At 39.3% G+C, this 16,256-nt stretch overlaps 1 pseudogene across 1 annotated transcript in view; it reads left to right on the plus strand.

Annotated features, from left to right (window-relative positions):
• Positions 1 to 867: 867 nt before the first annotated feature.
• LOC308278949 (ornithine decarboxylase antizyme 1-like) overlaps positions 868 to 16,256 on the plus strand; it is a 46,324-nt pseudogene continuing 30,935 nt past the window's right edge. Inside the window, exon 1 of the transcript in view lies at positions 868 to 912. The product of the transcript in view is annotated as an ornithine decarboxylase antizyme 1-like (transcript). The remainder of the gene's footprint in view (positions 913 to 16,256) is intronic.

Genomic DNA, 16,256 nt, shown 5'->3' on the forward strand with positions numbered 1-16,256 from the left:
CTCTGTGCCTTCTGGCCCTGAACTCTGAGCAATCTGGACCTGCAATCTGTAGTTTCTGACCCTGGCTCCTGCACCTTATGGCCCTGGGCCTGCATCTCCTTACCTGCTCTTGTGGAGGGTGTCCTGAGTAATCTTGAAGTGACTTGCTGTGATCATCCACTGGTACTGCACCTTGGGCACTATATATGGGTCCTTTCTGTATCTCTGTAGGTTCTAACTTGACCACCTCAGGGTTAGGCTGCCAGATATTAGCCCAGCAGGGTCCCTGCATCTGCTCTGGGTGGTTATCCACCAAGTAAACAGTGGGAGAGGGACCAAGCAAACAAACAAACATGCATATAAAAAGAAAACCGCAAATGACCTCTAACGATTGTAAGAATAAATCAAAGGCAAAACAATAAAAAAATCAGTACTGTTAATTTACAAATACAGGGCCCATATAATGTCTGTTCACTGTAAACCTGAAACTTGAACACAAAGTGTTTTAATCTTTGTCTAAAATCAATTGGCTATAACTGTGGATTTGTTTCTGAGTGGCAAGAGAGGGGCAGAAACACTCATAAATTGGCTCCAAAAGCTGATGGTAGGTTATGGAGCAAATGACAGATATTGGAACATGCTCCAGAATCTACTACAGTGAACAGACAGGCTACTTCATATCTCCATATTGTCCCATGGGCTGGGTCACTCAAGGGCATAATATGGCACTGTGGGTGCCAGTTTCTGATGAGCACCAGGCTTTGGATCTTTTTCTACATCTCTGAAGTGTGATTGTCGCTTAACATGTTGGAGCTCTGCCTCTGCTTTCTGCACTTCATGTCTTTGGTTTACTTGCTGTAATTTCTTGGGGCTGTGGAGCCAGCAGTCATGGTTCAGGCTGGCAGCCCGAGATGGTGCCAGTCACTACATCAGGTGAGTTGTGTGCTCAATCTTTTTGATGCAGAACTTCTGAAATGAGTTTCAGATATTATTCTACCATGGTTCTCTTTTTTATTTGTTTGTTCATGAGTATCTTTGTTGATTTGTTTTTCTTGTCAAGGAGCTGCCTTCTCAGTAGTTGATTTTTGTTTATTATAGCTATTGAGATGTGCTCCATCCCACAGTTACCATTTTCATTCTCCTAAAAGATTTTAAAATTATTTTTATTGGGGCATGGTAGTTATGCCTCTCAATGGAGTACAAGTTGGTAGATACATACATGCACACATTACTCATTTACCCCTTTCCCTTTTCTCACCCCATTCCCTTCCCCCTCCCTTCTCATGTTTGTCTTAGTGATTGGCTTTGATGTTTGTGAATGTACATTGTGTACATTAGGGAATTTTCCTCTTCCCATCATTTCCAATTAGGCCTACTTATTTGCTCATCTATGATTTCTTCTTCTTTGTCTAGAGTTCTTCCTATGGCCATTTTTCTCCCTAGCTTCCACCTCTTAGAGAGAACATTCAATGTTTTACTTTTTGTGACTGACTAATCCCACTCAGCATAATGTTCTCCAGTTCCATCTTGTTTTCTGTAAATAATGTAATTGTGTTTTTCTTTATAGCTGATTTAAATTCCATTGTGTACCTGTCCCATAATTTTGTAATCCATTCATTGTTTGAGTGACATCTTGCCTGGTTTTAGAGTCTGGCAATTGTGAATTGTGTGGCTATGAACGTAAATAAGCATGTATTATTTTGGTAGTTTGATTTACACTATTTTGGGTAGATTTCTAGAGGTTTTATTGCTGGATCAAATGGTATGTTATTTTTCATTCTTCTAAGGATCTTCCATACTGTTTTCCAAAGTAGATGCACTAATTTTCAATCCTTCCAACAATGTATTGGAGTTTCTACTTCTCCACATCCTCTCCATTATTTCTTTTTGTTTGTGTTTTGAATGATTTCCATTATAATTGGAGTTAGGTAAAATCACAGGGTAGTTTTTATTTGCCTCTCTCTTAATCCTAATGATGTTGAGTGTTTTTTTTTAATACATTTATTGGCCATTTGAATTTTTTCCTTTGTTACATGTCTACTTAGTTCATCTCTCCATTTTTGATTGGGTTATTTGTTTTCTAAATGCTGAGTTTCTTGAGTTCTCTGTATATTCTAGATATTAATCCTTTACTGAAGGAATAGTTGGTAAAAATTTTCTCCCATTATGTTGGCCATTTGTTGAGGTCTTTGATAGTTTCCTAGGCTGTACAGAAATTCTTCAGTTTAATGCAATTCAACATATTGATCAGCCTTTTAGTTTTTTGTGCCCTTGGGGTCTTGTTGAGAAAGTTTTTACTTGTGCCTATGTGTTGCAATATTGGGCCTATGCCCTTTTCAAGGAGTTGCTAAGTCTGTGGTGTGATTTTTAAGTCTGTGTTCTAGCTTGAGTTAACTTTTGTGTAGAGTGATAAAGTGGGGTTTATTTCCATTTTTCTGCATATAGTTAACCAGTTTGCCAACACCAAATGTTGGAGAGGTTATTGTTTTCCAGTGTTTTTTAATCTTTGTCTAAAATCAATTGGCCATAACTGTGTGGATTTGTTTCTGAGTCTTCTATTCTGATTCATTGGTTTATGTATCTGTTTTTGTACCAGTACCACGCTGTTTTTATTACTATGACTTTATGGTATACTTTATTTTTTTTTTTTTTTTTTTTTATTTTATTTTATTTTTTTAACAATTTTTTATTGAACATAAATAGTATACATTTACACTATATTTGGTGCCCTCTCCCCCCGCCCCCATTTTCTCCCCCCCCCCCACCAATGGTTGGCCAGGTTAACCATGTCTTATTCATAATTTTACACATGTTCAGGTGAAGATGCTCCTTAATCAAGATCGGCCTTTCTCCTCTCCTATCTTTCCATTAAAACTTAGCTAGTATTTCCCCTCTAATATCTGGGGTCCTACTGGTATCCTTTGTGTTTTCTAGTTTGGGCATATTAGAGGAAACATGTGTATCTTCTCCTTCTGTGCTTGGCTGATCTCACTTAACATGATGCTTTCCAGGGCTTTCCATCTTCTTGCAAATGATAAAATTTTGTTCTTCTTTATGGCTGAATAGAATTCCATTGTGTGTATTTCCCACAGTTTTGCTATCCATTCATCTGTTGATGGTGATCTGGGTTGGATCCATATTTTGGCTATTACAAATTGTGCTGCTATGAACATAGGTATGCATATGTTGCTGTATTTCTCTGAATTCAACCCTTTTGGAAAGATACCCAGGAGTGGTATAGCTGGATCATATGGTGGATCTATTCCCACCTTTCTTAGGAATCTCCACACAGATCTCCATAGTGGCTGAACTAGTTTGCACTCCCACCAACAGTGTAAAAGAGTTCCTCTTTCCCCACATCCTCGCCAGCATTTGTTGTTGTTTGATTTCTTTATGCTTGCTACTCTCACTGGGGTTAGATGGAATCTCAGTGTAGTTTTGATTTGCATCTCCCTGATGGCCAGTGATGAAGAACATCTTTTCATGTATCTATTAGCCCTTTGTATCTCTTCTTTTGTGAAGTGTCTATTTAGTTCATTTGCCCATTTCTTGATTGGGTTGTTTGTTTTGTTGGTGTAGAGCCTTTTGAGCTCTTTGTATACTCTGGATATTAGCCCCCTATCAGAATGGTGGCTGGTAAAGATCCTTTCCCATTCTGTAGGCTTCCTCTTTAGGTTATTGATAGTTTCCTTTGATGAGAAGAAACTTTTTAGTTTAATGTTATCCCACTTGTTTATTCTTGCTTTAATTTCCTGAGCTTTGGAGGTTTTGTTGAGAAAGTTACTGCCTGTGCCAATATGTTGTAGTGTTGAACCTATGTTCTCCTCTACTAACTTCACCGTCTCAGGTCTAATTTCTAAGTCTTTGATCCATCTTGAGTTGATTCCTGTGTTAGGTGAGATATAGGGGTTTAGCTTCATCTTTTTACAAATGGCTAGCCAGTTCTCCCAGCACCACTTGTTGAAAAGGCTGTCTTTTCTCCAGCGTATGTGTTTGGCCCCTTTGTCAAAGATTAATTGACTAAAGATGTGTGGGTTTGTTTCTGTATCTTCTATTCTAATCCACTGGTCAGTATATCTGTTTTTGTGCCAGTACCATGCTGTTTTTACTACTATTGCTCTATAGTATAGTTTGAAGTCTGGGATTGTAATGCCTCCTGCGTGTTTCTTGTTATTGAGAATTGCTTTGGCTATTCTAGGTCTTTTCTTTCTCCATATGAAGTTCATGATTGATTTTTCTAGGTCTCTGAAGAATGTCACTGGTATTTTAATGGGAATTGCATTGAACCTATAGATCAGTTTTGGCAGAATGGCCATTTTGATGATATTTATTCTGCCTATCCATGAGCACGGGAGATCTTTCCATCTTCCAAGGTCTTCTTCTATTTCTTTTTTTAATGTTTTATAGTTTTTGTTGTAGAGGTCTTTTACATCTTGGGTTAGGTTTATTCCTAGGTATTTTATTGGTTTTGAGGTTATAGTGAATGGAATTGTTGTTTTTGTTTCCTTCATTGTGGATTCGTTGTTGGCATAAAGAAAGGCCACTGATTTCTTTAGGTTGATTTTGTAACCTGCGACTTTGCCGAATTTGTCGATCAGCTCCAGAAGTCTTTTGGTTGAGTTCTTTGGGTCTTCCAGGTAAAGGATCATGTCATCTGCGAATAAGGATAATTTCACTTCCTCTCTTCCTATGTGGATTCCTTTGATTTCCTTCTCTTGTCTGATTGCTGCAGCAAGAGTCTCAAGGACTATATTGAAAAGGAGAGGTGAAAGTGGGCATCCTTGTCTTGTTCCTGACTGTAGCGGAAATTCTTGCAGTTTTTCCCCATTCAATATAATGTTGGCTTTGGGTTTGCAGTATATTGCCTTGATGATGTTGAAGTACTTTCCTTCTATCCCAATTTTTTGCAGTGTTTTTAACATAAATGGGTGTTGGATTTTGTCGAATGCTTTTTCAGCATCTATTGCTATGATGATGTGGTTTTTGTTCTTGGTTCTATTTATGTGGTGAATAACATGTATTGATTTGCGTATGTTGAACCAGCCTTGTTTTTCTGGGATGAAACCGACTTGGTCGTGATGAATTATTCTCTTGATATAGTTTTGAATGCGTATAGCTAGTATTTTGTTTAGAATTTTTGCATCTATGTTCATTAAGGATATTGGTCTGTAGTTTTCCTTTCTTGAGGTATCTTTATTTGGTTTGGGGATTAATGTGATACTGGCCTCATAGAAGGAATTTGGAAGAGTTCCATCTCTTTCAATTTCCCGGAACGTGTTATGAAGTATTGGTATTAGTTGTTCACTGAAGGTTTTGTAGAATTCAGCTGGGAACCCATCTGGGCCTGGGCTTTTCTTTGGTGGAAGAATTTTTATTGCCGTTTCTATTTCTTTGGTTGTTATTGGTTGGTTTAGGCTTGCTATGTCCTCTTGGTTGAGTGTAGGAAGGTTAACTGTGTTTAGAAATCTGTCAATTTCATCCAGGTTTTCAAATCTATTGGAGTATAAATTTTTAAAGTAGTTTCTGATAATGTTTTGAATTTCTTCACTATCAGTGGTGATATCTCCTTTTTCATTTCTAATTTTGGTAATTTGAGTTGATTCTCTTTTTCTTTTGGTTAGGTTGGCCAGGGGTTTATCAATTCTATTAATCTTTTCAAAGAACCAACTTTTTGTTTTATTGATTCTTTGAATTGTTTTTTTGTTCTCTATTTCATTTATTTCTGCTCTAATTTTGATGATTTCTCGTCTTCTGCTGGCTTTGGGAATGGATTGTTGCAGAATTTCTAGATCCTTGAGTTGTTTCATTAGGTTCTTTACTTGGTGGTTCTCCATCCTTTTTATGTGGGCACTCAATGCGATAAACTTTCCTCTTAGTACTGCCTTCATGGTGTCCCATAGGTTTTGGTGGGTTGTGTCTCTGTTTTCGTTTGTTTCCATAAATTTCTTTATTTCTTCCCTAATTTCTGCTCTTACCCATTCGTCATTTAGTAGTGTATCATTCATTCTCCATGAATTTGAATACTTTCTTTCGAGTTTCCTGTTGTTGATTTCTACTTTTATTCCATTGTGGTCTGAAAAGATGCATGGGATTATATTACATTTTTTGAATTTGCTGGTATTTTCTTTGTGTCCCAGGATGTGATCTATTTTGGAGAAGGTTCCATGGGCTGCTGAGAAGAAAGTGTATTCTGTAGTTCCTGGTTGAAATACTCTGAAAACGTCTATTAGGTCCATTTGGTTTATGGTTTCCTTTAGTTCTAGAGCATCTTTACTCATCTTTTGCCTCGAAGATCGATCCAGTGGTGTGAGAGGCGTATTAAAGTCTCCCAGAATTATTGTATTTGGGTCTACTTGGGATCTTATGTCCAGAAGGGTTTGTTTTACGAATGTGGTTGCACCCACATTTGGGGCATAAATATTTACTATCATTATATCTTCTTGGTGTATTGTTCCTTTTAATAAAAGGAAGTGCCCTGATTTGTCTCTTTTGATGTGTTTTATTTTAAAGTCTGTTTTGTTGGATATCAGGGTTGCTACCCCTGCTCTTTTTCGGTCACTGGTGGCATGGTATATCTTTTTCCATCCTTTCACCTTCAACCTGTGAATGTCTTTGGCTGTGAGGTGAGTTTCTTGCAGACAGCATATGTTTGGATTATGTTTCCTAATCCACATTGCCAGTCTATGTCTTTTGATTGGTGAGTTAAGTCCTTTGACATTAAGTGATATTATTGAAATATGCTTTTTGTTTTCTGCCATTTTGTGTTCTGTCTACTCTTGGGTGTTGTGATCTTTCTTCTTTACTTAAATGGCCCACTTATTAACTTCCTCGCTTCTCTGATTCTGGAGTCTGCTTCTTTTTTCTTCCTTATGATTTATTTCTTTAAGAATTTTCTCTAGTGTTGGCTTTGAATTCATGAATTTTTTGAGATTCTGTTTATCCTGAAAGACTTTGACTTCCCCATTGATCTTGAATAGTAGTTTTGCTGGGTAGATTAATTTGGGCTGGAAGTTATGTTCTTCCAGGGTCTGAATCACGTCATACCAGTCTCTCCTAGCATTCCTGACCTGGGTTGTATAGTCTGGGGTGATTCTTATTGTTTTGCCTCTATATGTCACCTGTCCTTTTGTTCTTACTGCTTTTAAGATTCCTTCCTTGGCCTCTATGCTGGTCAATTTGGTTATTATGTGGCGTGGAGTGGTTTTTCTTTGGTCCTGTCTCAGTGGAGTTCTGTATGCCTCCTGTACTTGAAGATTCAAGTCTCTTTCCATATTTGGAAAATTCTCTGAGATTATTTCCTTGAAGATATTACATATGCCCTTGGTCTGTACCTCTATCCCTTCCTCAATGCCTATTATCCGTAAATTAGGGCGCTTCATATTATCCCATAATTGCTGGATGTTTAGGTTTTGTTGCTGTAAAGATTTCTGTATATCGCTGACTGTGTTTTCGGTTTGGGATGTACTGTCTTCTAATATTGATATTCTGTTTTCCATTTCATCTAATCTTCCAGAGTTTCTTTCTATTGCTGTCTTCATTTCACTTATTGCCTCTTTCATTTCATTCCAGACCTCTTTCTGATTCTTTTTTAGTGTTTCTATTTCACCTTTAACCTCCTCTATACTTGTTTTAAAACCTTTCATCATATTGAACAACAAGATTCTGAACTCCCCTTCTTGCATTTCTAGTAGGTCAGTATTCGTGATTTCTGCTGTCTCTTCATAACTCCTGGTTCTCATATTTATAGTGTTCTCTGTCCTGTTTTTCTGATTTCTACCCATCGTTCGTGAGTAATGTGTTTAGTCAAATCTTAATATTAGGAGTTTAGGAGTATCGGCCAGTCAGCAGAGCCTTTCCAGTGTTGAAAGTGGGTGATGTGGGAGGAGCTGGGGTGATGGGTAAAGGAGTCAGATTAGGTGGAGGATATGTTAGGTTGAGAAGGACTTTAAGTATGATAAAGTAATAACTTGCTATGAATGAGAGAGAGTTAACTACTAGGACTCTTGTTGTTAGTAGAGTAGTTATGGATATAAAAAATACTTTGAGTTTTAAACCATGAGGTATATTATGGGGAAAAGTTTTGGGGGAGAAATGTATGTAGGTTAGTGTGGGAAGGTTTGTAAATAGGGATGCTGGTAGGAGCAGGCAGACATAAAAAAAAAAAAAAAAAAAAAGAATCCGCTCAAGATACCAAGACTATTATGTAATCCAAGAAAAAGGAAGGTAAACCAATCAAAGGAGGAGAATGAAAGAAAAGGAAGGAAAAGGGAAGAAAGAGGAAAAAGGAAGAGGAATAAAATAAAAGGAACTAGCAGCCGTGTGAAATAAAGAAATAAGGCAAACTATCCAATGTATATATATATATAAAACAACAAGTTAAAGTAAGAGAAGTTTGGATTAAAAGAAGAAAGAAAACGAAAAAAAAAGAAAACAGCAATAACCATACTAAAACAAAAGCACTTTAAAAGCAAAAGAAAACATAACATCCACATTAAAAGTAAAACAAACAGTCCTACTTATTTACGCATATGGGGTCAGGTCCATATAATATGTGTGTATCTGATTGCTTGGTAGCTTTCAGGATACCGTCCAATGTCTCTTAGTTTTCTTTGTACTCTATTTTTATCTTCTTAAGTCACTCTGGGTGTTTGGACACCTTTTTCTCCTTTAGCTGCTTTAGGTTTATGTGTCCGGGTGTCTGGTTTCACTGTTATTTGATTCTGTACAGTTCACAGATTCTGCGAAATTCTAACCTGTGGTCAGCACATCTGCACTCACCACCCTCGCCTCCAGCCTGTGCTTCCCTACAGCAGGGGTGGAGAGTGACTAAAGTGTAATTGGCACTTCCCCCTGAGGTCCTGAGCAGATTTTGTGGCCCGATGGATTTTCTTGTGTCTCTGGAAATTCCAGCTGGGCTAGCCAGGTGTGGTCCCAAGATGTGCCCTGGGCAAATGAATGCTGGTTCCTGGGTGGCCACACTTACTGCCAGAGCTCTGCCTATTCCAAGAGTGCAGGCTGGATGCCCTGTTAATACTGGACCCTAGTGAGAGTGGGTGCAGCTGTCTATTGCTGCTGGTATGTTCTTCCAAGGTGTATTGAGCTGTGTTCTCACTTAGAACTAAGCATCTGGCTACCAGGAGGTTGGGAATACCCCGCGGTGGGCCAGGGGTGCAGGGTAGGTGCTCAAGGGTCCAGTGTGCGGTGTCCAGCAATGGTCTCTGCGTCCCGCGGGACGTAGAGGCTGGGGGTGCCCCAAGGAGATTTCCGGGTCTCCCAGTGCTTTTGCAGCCTGGAGGGTAGGCTCTGGCAAGGTGGCAGGGGTTAGCCACAGAAGCAGGCTCCAATTTAGGAGGGCAGTGTACAGGCGCTGATTACTAGTAGGGGACAGGCAGGAAGCGCGAGGAGAGTGCTCTGAGGCTTGAGCCCGTGGTGGGGGTTTGAGACTGCGACTCCGCACACGCTAGGACCCCAGTTACTAGGGCGCCCTCAGGTACCTGTCTTGGTGCAGGAATCCGTGTGAGTCTCTGTGCCGATGTGATCCGGTCGCTGGTGGGCAGACAGAGTTCTGGAGGGTGCTGCTCGCTGCTTAGGATGCGGTCCTAAGTCCGTTTTTATTCCCGGATTATCTTGCCGTGGAAATATCGGGCAGGCAGCTCCTTGGACAGCTGCCAAAGCAGCCCGCGGCTCAGCGTTCTGGTCCGCGGTCAGATTGTATCTGCAGCAGGTCCCGTGTCCGATCTTTGTTCTTCTTGTTCAAGTTCAGGGTTCCGCCGAGGTACAGGATGTGTTTTGGTTCCTGGTATGTATTTGTTTTGTTGATTTAGACACTGCTTTCTCAGTATTTAAACTTTATTTACTTCAGCTACTGAGAGGTGCTGTGTCCCTCAGTCGCCATTTTGAAAAAAAAAAAAAAAAAAAAAAAAAAACTATGGTATACTTTAAAGTTAGATATTGTGATGCCTCCTGCATGGTTTTTGTTGCTGAGAACTACTTTGGCAACTTTAGGTATTTTGTTATTCCAAATGAATTTAAAGATTTCCACAAAGCTCTTTTGCCTTTTCTTCCTCTAGTTCTTGGACTCTTCCATGAATGCCTTCAGATTTATAATGTCCCCCCAGAGGAGTTTTGCAGGCATCACTGGCTACCACTACCTCTATCTAGGCACACTTTCTAATACTTAAAACAATCTTTATAAAAAACATTGTAGAGGATTTCTGGAAACATGGTGACTGAGGGGAGCAGCATTTGAAAGTCCTGCTGACACTACATCTCTATTGCTGTGAAAATAGTGTTCTGAAAAAATGAAAGAAATCAGCATGAATTTGAAAAGAACACGACAAGTGCAAAGTGGCAGAAGAAAAAGCTAGAAGGCAGAGCAGAGAGCAGAAAAGGACCCCACGTGCCTCTAATGACTGTGGCCTTGGGCCCGGATGACATCATCTTGCCAACCTGAGCAACTTTATGCTACTGTCAGCATGTTTGTGACACTGTGAATCAAAGTAAAAATAGCAAAGGTTGGGGATGTTGTCAGTAGTAGAGCATAGATCATCCCTGGGTTTAATCCCCAGTACCATACACAAAAATGGTAGAAATCTGTTGTGATGTGGTTTGTGGTTTCTCTGCTCTGCCTCCTGATCAGGTCAATTGATAAGGAAGTTCTGACATAGTAAAATTAAGACCTTTGTAAATAAAGTTTCTTGCTATCAGACTTGTAATACAAGAAATAAATAAAGAAAGTCACTCAGGCTAAAAGGTAATGACTCTACACAGTGACTTGAATCTGTAAGGAGAAATGAAGAGCATAGGAAATGATAAATATCTGGGTTAATATAAAATACTATATATTTTCTTAAATAATTTAGAAAACATAAGATTATATAAAACAGAATTTTTGTTGCCTTAAAACAATACTGTGTGATCAGCACTACTGTTGGATTTATGACGTACATGTGATTTATATGATAGTAACAGCAAAATTTTGAAAAGGGTATGAAACTATATATTAAAAATACTGCTGCATTTTAGTGAAAGTAAATTAGTATCAACCTGATATATATACACATATACATATACATACATACACATATAAGTATCACATTACTCCCCAAACCAAATAAAGATACTTCAAGAAAGTAAAACTAGAGACCAATAACCTTAATGAATATAGATGCAAAAATTCTAAAAAAAATACTAGCTATACGCATTCAAAACTATATCAAGAGAATAATACATCATGACCAAGTCGGTTTCATCCCAGAAAAACAAGGCTGGTTCAACATACGCAAATCAATACATGTTATTCACCACATAAATAGAACCAAGAACAAAAACCACATCATCATAGCAATAGATGCTGAAAAAGCATTTGACAAAATCCAACACCCATTTATGTTAAAAACACTGCAAAAAATTGGGATAGAAGGAAAGTACCTCAACATTATGAAGGCAATATACTGCAAACCCAAAGCCAACATTACATTGAATGGGGAAAAACTGCAAGAATTTCTGCTACAGTCAGGAACAAGACAAGGATGACCACTATCACCACTCCTTTTCAATATAGTCCTTTGAGACTCTTGCTGAAGCAATCAGACAAGAGAAGGAAATCAAAGGAATTCACATAGGAAGAGAGGAATTAAAATTATCCTTATTCGCAGATGACATGATCCTTTATCTGGAAGACCAAAAGAACTCAACCAAAAGACTGCTGGACCTGATTGACAAATTCAGCAAAGTCGCAGGTTACAAAATCAACCTAAAGAAATCAGTGGCTTTTCTTTATGCCAACAACGAATCCACAATGAAAGAAATAAAAACAGCAATTCCATTCACTATAACCTCAAAACCAATAAAATACCTAGGAATAAACCTAACCAAAGATGTAAAAGACCTCTACAACAAAAACTATAAAACATTAAAGAAAGAAATTGAAGAAGACCTTGGAAGATGGAAAGATCTCCCGTGCTCATGGATAGGCAGAATAAATATCATCAAAATGGCCATTCTGCCAAAACTGATCTATAGGTTCAATGCAATTCCCATTAAAATACCAGTGGCATTCTTCAGAGACCTAGAAAAATCAATCATGAACTTCATATGGAGAAAGAAAAGACCTAGAATAGCCAAAGCAATTCTCAATAACAAGAAACATGCAGGAGGCATTACAATCCCAGACTTCAAACTATACTATAGAGCAATAGTAGTAAAAACAGCATGGTACTGGCACAATAACAGATATACTGACCAGTGGATTAGAATAGAAGATACAGAAACAAACCCACACATCTTTAGTCAATTAATCTTTGACAAAGGGGCCAAACACATACGCTGGAGAAAAGACAGCCTTTTCAACAAGTGGTGCTGGGAGAACTGGCTAACCATTTGTAAAAAGATGAATCTAAACCCCTATATTTCACCAAACACAGGAATCAACTCAAGATGTATCAAAGACTTAGAAATTAGACCTGAGACTGTGAAGTTAATAGAGGAGAGCATAGGTTCAACACTACAACATATTGGCACAGGCAGTAACTTTCTCAACAAAACCCCCAAAGCTCAGGAAATTAAAGCAAGAATAAACAAGTGGGATAACATCAAACTAAAAAGTTTCTTCTCATCAAAGGAAACTATCAATAACCTTAAGAGGAAGCCCACAGAATGGGAAAGGATCTTTACCAGCCACCATTCTGATAGGGGGCTAATATCCAGAGTATACAAAGAGCTCAAAAGACTCTACACTGGCAAAACAAACAACCCAATCAAGAAATGGGCAAATGAACTAAATAGACACTTCACAATGAAGAGATACAAAGAGCTAATAGATACATGAAAAGATGTTCTTCATCACTGGCCATCAGGGAGATGCAAATCAAAACTACACTGAGATTCCATCTAATCTCAGTCAGAGTAGCAAGCATAAAGAAATCAAACAACAACAAATGCTGGCGAGGATGTGGGGAAAGAGGAACTCTTTTACACTGTTGGTGGGAATGCAAACTAGTTCAGCCACTATGGAGATCTGTGTGGAGATTCCTAAGAAAGGTGGGAATTGATCCACCATATGATCCAGCTATACCACTCCTGGGTATCTTTCCAAAGGGGTTGAATTCAGAGAAATATAGCAACATATACATACCTATGTTCATAGCAGCACAATATGTAATAGCCAAAATATGGAACCAACCCAGATCACCATCAACAGATGAATGGATAGCAAAACTGTGGGAAATACACACAATGGAATTCTATTCAGCCATAAAGAAGAACAAAATTATGTCATTTGCAAGGAGATGGAAAGCCCTGGAGAACATTATGTTAAGTGAGATCAGCCAAGCACAAAAGAAGAAGATACATATGTTTCCTCTAATATGCCCAAACTAGGAAACACAAAGAATACCAGTGGGACTCCAGTTATTGAAGGGGAAATACTAGCTATGTTTGGATGGTAAGATAGGAGAGGAGGAAGGTCGGTCTTGATTAACGAGGGTCTACACCTGAACATGTGTAAAATTATGAATAGGTCATGGTTAACCTGGACAGCCATTGGTGGGAGGGGGGAAAGGAAAATGGGGGTGGGGGGAGGGCATCAAATATAGTGTAAATGTATACTATTTACATTCAATAAAAAATTGTTTAAATAAAAAAATACTGCTGCATTTTAGTGAAAGTAAATTAGTATCAACCTGATATATATATATATATATATATAATATATATGTGTATATATATACATACATACATACATATACATACATACACATATAATTTATAGGTTAAATATACATAGGCTAAAATAATATAGGTTAAAATATATCATAACACTTAGACCAACACTGAGAAAGTAACTGAGAAGAATCATTTAAAATTTGAAGAACTTGGGGGTAGGATTCCAAATGGTGACTGAGGGACACAGCACTTCTCAGAAGCTGAAACAAATAAAGTTCAACTACTTAGATAGCAGTGTCTTAATTAACAAAATAAATACATCCCAGGAACCAAAACATATCCAGGTACTTCGGCGGAAACCCTGAACTCGAAGAAGAACAAAGATCAGGCACCAGATCTGCTTCAGATACAATCGGGACGCCCCCGGCGGGCTGCCTCTGTGGGCTGTCTGCCTGCCCAAACTGCACTCCTGAGAGAACTGCACTCCCGAGCCCTGACTGAAATCACTGCGGCAAGATAATCCGAGACTGATAAAGACATAGAGCCTCATCATAAGCAGCGAGCAGCACCCACGTCAGAATTCTGTGTGCTCACCAGTGACTGGATCACAACGGCACAGAGACTTCCACGAACCCCTGCACCAAGGAAGCCAGGTACCTGAGTGCGTCCAGGGAAAGTGCAAGTAATAGCGTGTGCCCCAGGCCCAGCACTGGCCCAGGGCATTTGTCCCACACCTCAGAACCCAGCACTGTCCTCGCACACCCTGTCTGCACCCCGGAACCCCGCTAGTAGTCAGTGCCTGTGCCACCCCACCCCTAAATCAGAGCCTACCTTGTGTACCTAGCCCCTGCCCCCCACTGAAGCCCAGACACCCACCTTGCCAGAGGCCTGATTTCCAGGCTGAGAAAGCTCTGTGCGCCCATGAGATCTCCTCCAGCCCCCAGCTTCTGTGGCCAGCGGGAGGCAGAGATCATTGCTGGACACCTCACAGTGCCTGTGCCCCCCAGACACTTGTGCACCTATCCCGTGCCCCTGGCCCATCGCTGGGAGTTCCCGCCCACCCGGCAGCCTGATACTCAGTTCTAGTCTAAAACACAGCCCAATGCACCATGCAGGAGCATAGCAACAGGCACTAGGCAGCTGCACCCACTCACACCTGGGTCCAGTAATAGCAGTGTACCCAGCCTGCACTCTTGGAACTGGCAGAGATCTGGCAGTAAGTGTGGGCATACAGGAACCAGCAACCCTTTGCCCAGGGCACATCTTGGGACCACACCGGCTAGCCCAGTTAGAATTTCCAGAGACACAGGAAAATCCATCGAGACACAGTATCTGCACAGGACTGCAGGGGGAGGTTCCAAGTCTACTTTGGACATCCTCCACTCCTGCTGTAGGGAAGCACAGGATGGAGTCTAGGGTGGTGAGTGCAGAGGTGCTGACTGCAGGTTGGAATCACGCAGAACCTGGGAATTGTACAGAATCTAATAACAGTGACACCAGACATCCTGACACATAAACCCAAAGCAGTTAAAGGAAAGAAAGGTGTCCAAACACCCAGAGTGACCTAAGAAGATAAAAATAGAGTACAAAGAAAACTAAGAAACATTGGATTATATTCTGAAAACTAGCAAAGGAATCAGATACACAAATATTATATGGATCTGACCCCATATTCGTAAATAAGTAGGACTGTTTTTTTTTACTGTTACTGTAGATGTTTTGTTTTGTTTTGCTTTTACAGTGCTTTTGTTTTGGTATGGTTATTGCTGTTTTATTTGTTTTCCCATCCTTCTTTTACTTTAACTTGTTTTTTATATATATATTTGATAGTTTGCCTTGTTTCTGATTTCACACAGCTGCTAGTTCCTTTTATTTTATTCTTGTCCTTTTTTCCTCTTTCTTCCTCTTTCCTTCCTTTTTTCATTCTCTTCCTTTGATTGGTTTTTCCTTTCTTTTTCTTGGATTACATAATAGTCTTGGTATCTTGTGTGGATTTTTTTTATGTTTGTCTTCTTCTTCCATTACCCTTCTTACAAACTTCCCCACACTAATCTATATACTAATCTCACCCAAAACTTTTCCCCATAATATACTTCCTTATTTAATACTCAAAGTATTCCATATATCCATACTTACTCTACTAACGACAAGAATTCTACTACTTAACTCTCTCTCATTCTCAGCAAGATATTATCTTATCATACTTAAAGTCTTTCTCAACCTAAACATATCCTCTACCTCATCCAACTCCTTTACCCATCACCCCAGCTCCTCCCCCATCACCCACCCTCAACAATGAAAAAGCTCTGCTGACTTGACGATACCCCTAAACTCCTAATATTAAGATTGGACTAAACATAATACTCACAAACAATGGGTAGAAATCAGAAAAACAGGACAGAGAATGCTATAAATATGAGAACCAGGAATTATGAAGAGACAGCAGAAATCACGAACACTGACCTACTAGAAATGCAAGAAGGGGAGTTCAGAATCTTGATGTACAATATGATGAAAGGATTTAAAACAAGTCTAGAGGAGGTGAAAGGTGAGTTAGAAACACTAAAAAAGAATCAGAAAGAGGTCTGGAATGAAATGAAAGAGGCAATAAG

The sequence above is a fragment of the Muscardinus avellanarius genome, assembly GCF_963383645.1.
Source record: "Muscardinus avellanarius genome assembly, chromosome: X".
Lineage (NCBI taxonomy): Eukaryota > Metazoa > Chordata > Mammalia > Rodentia > Gliridae > Muscardinus > Muscardinus avellanarius.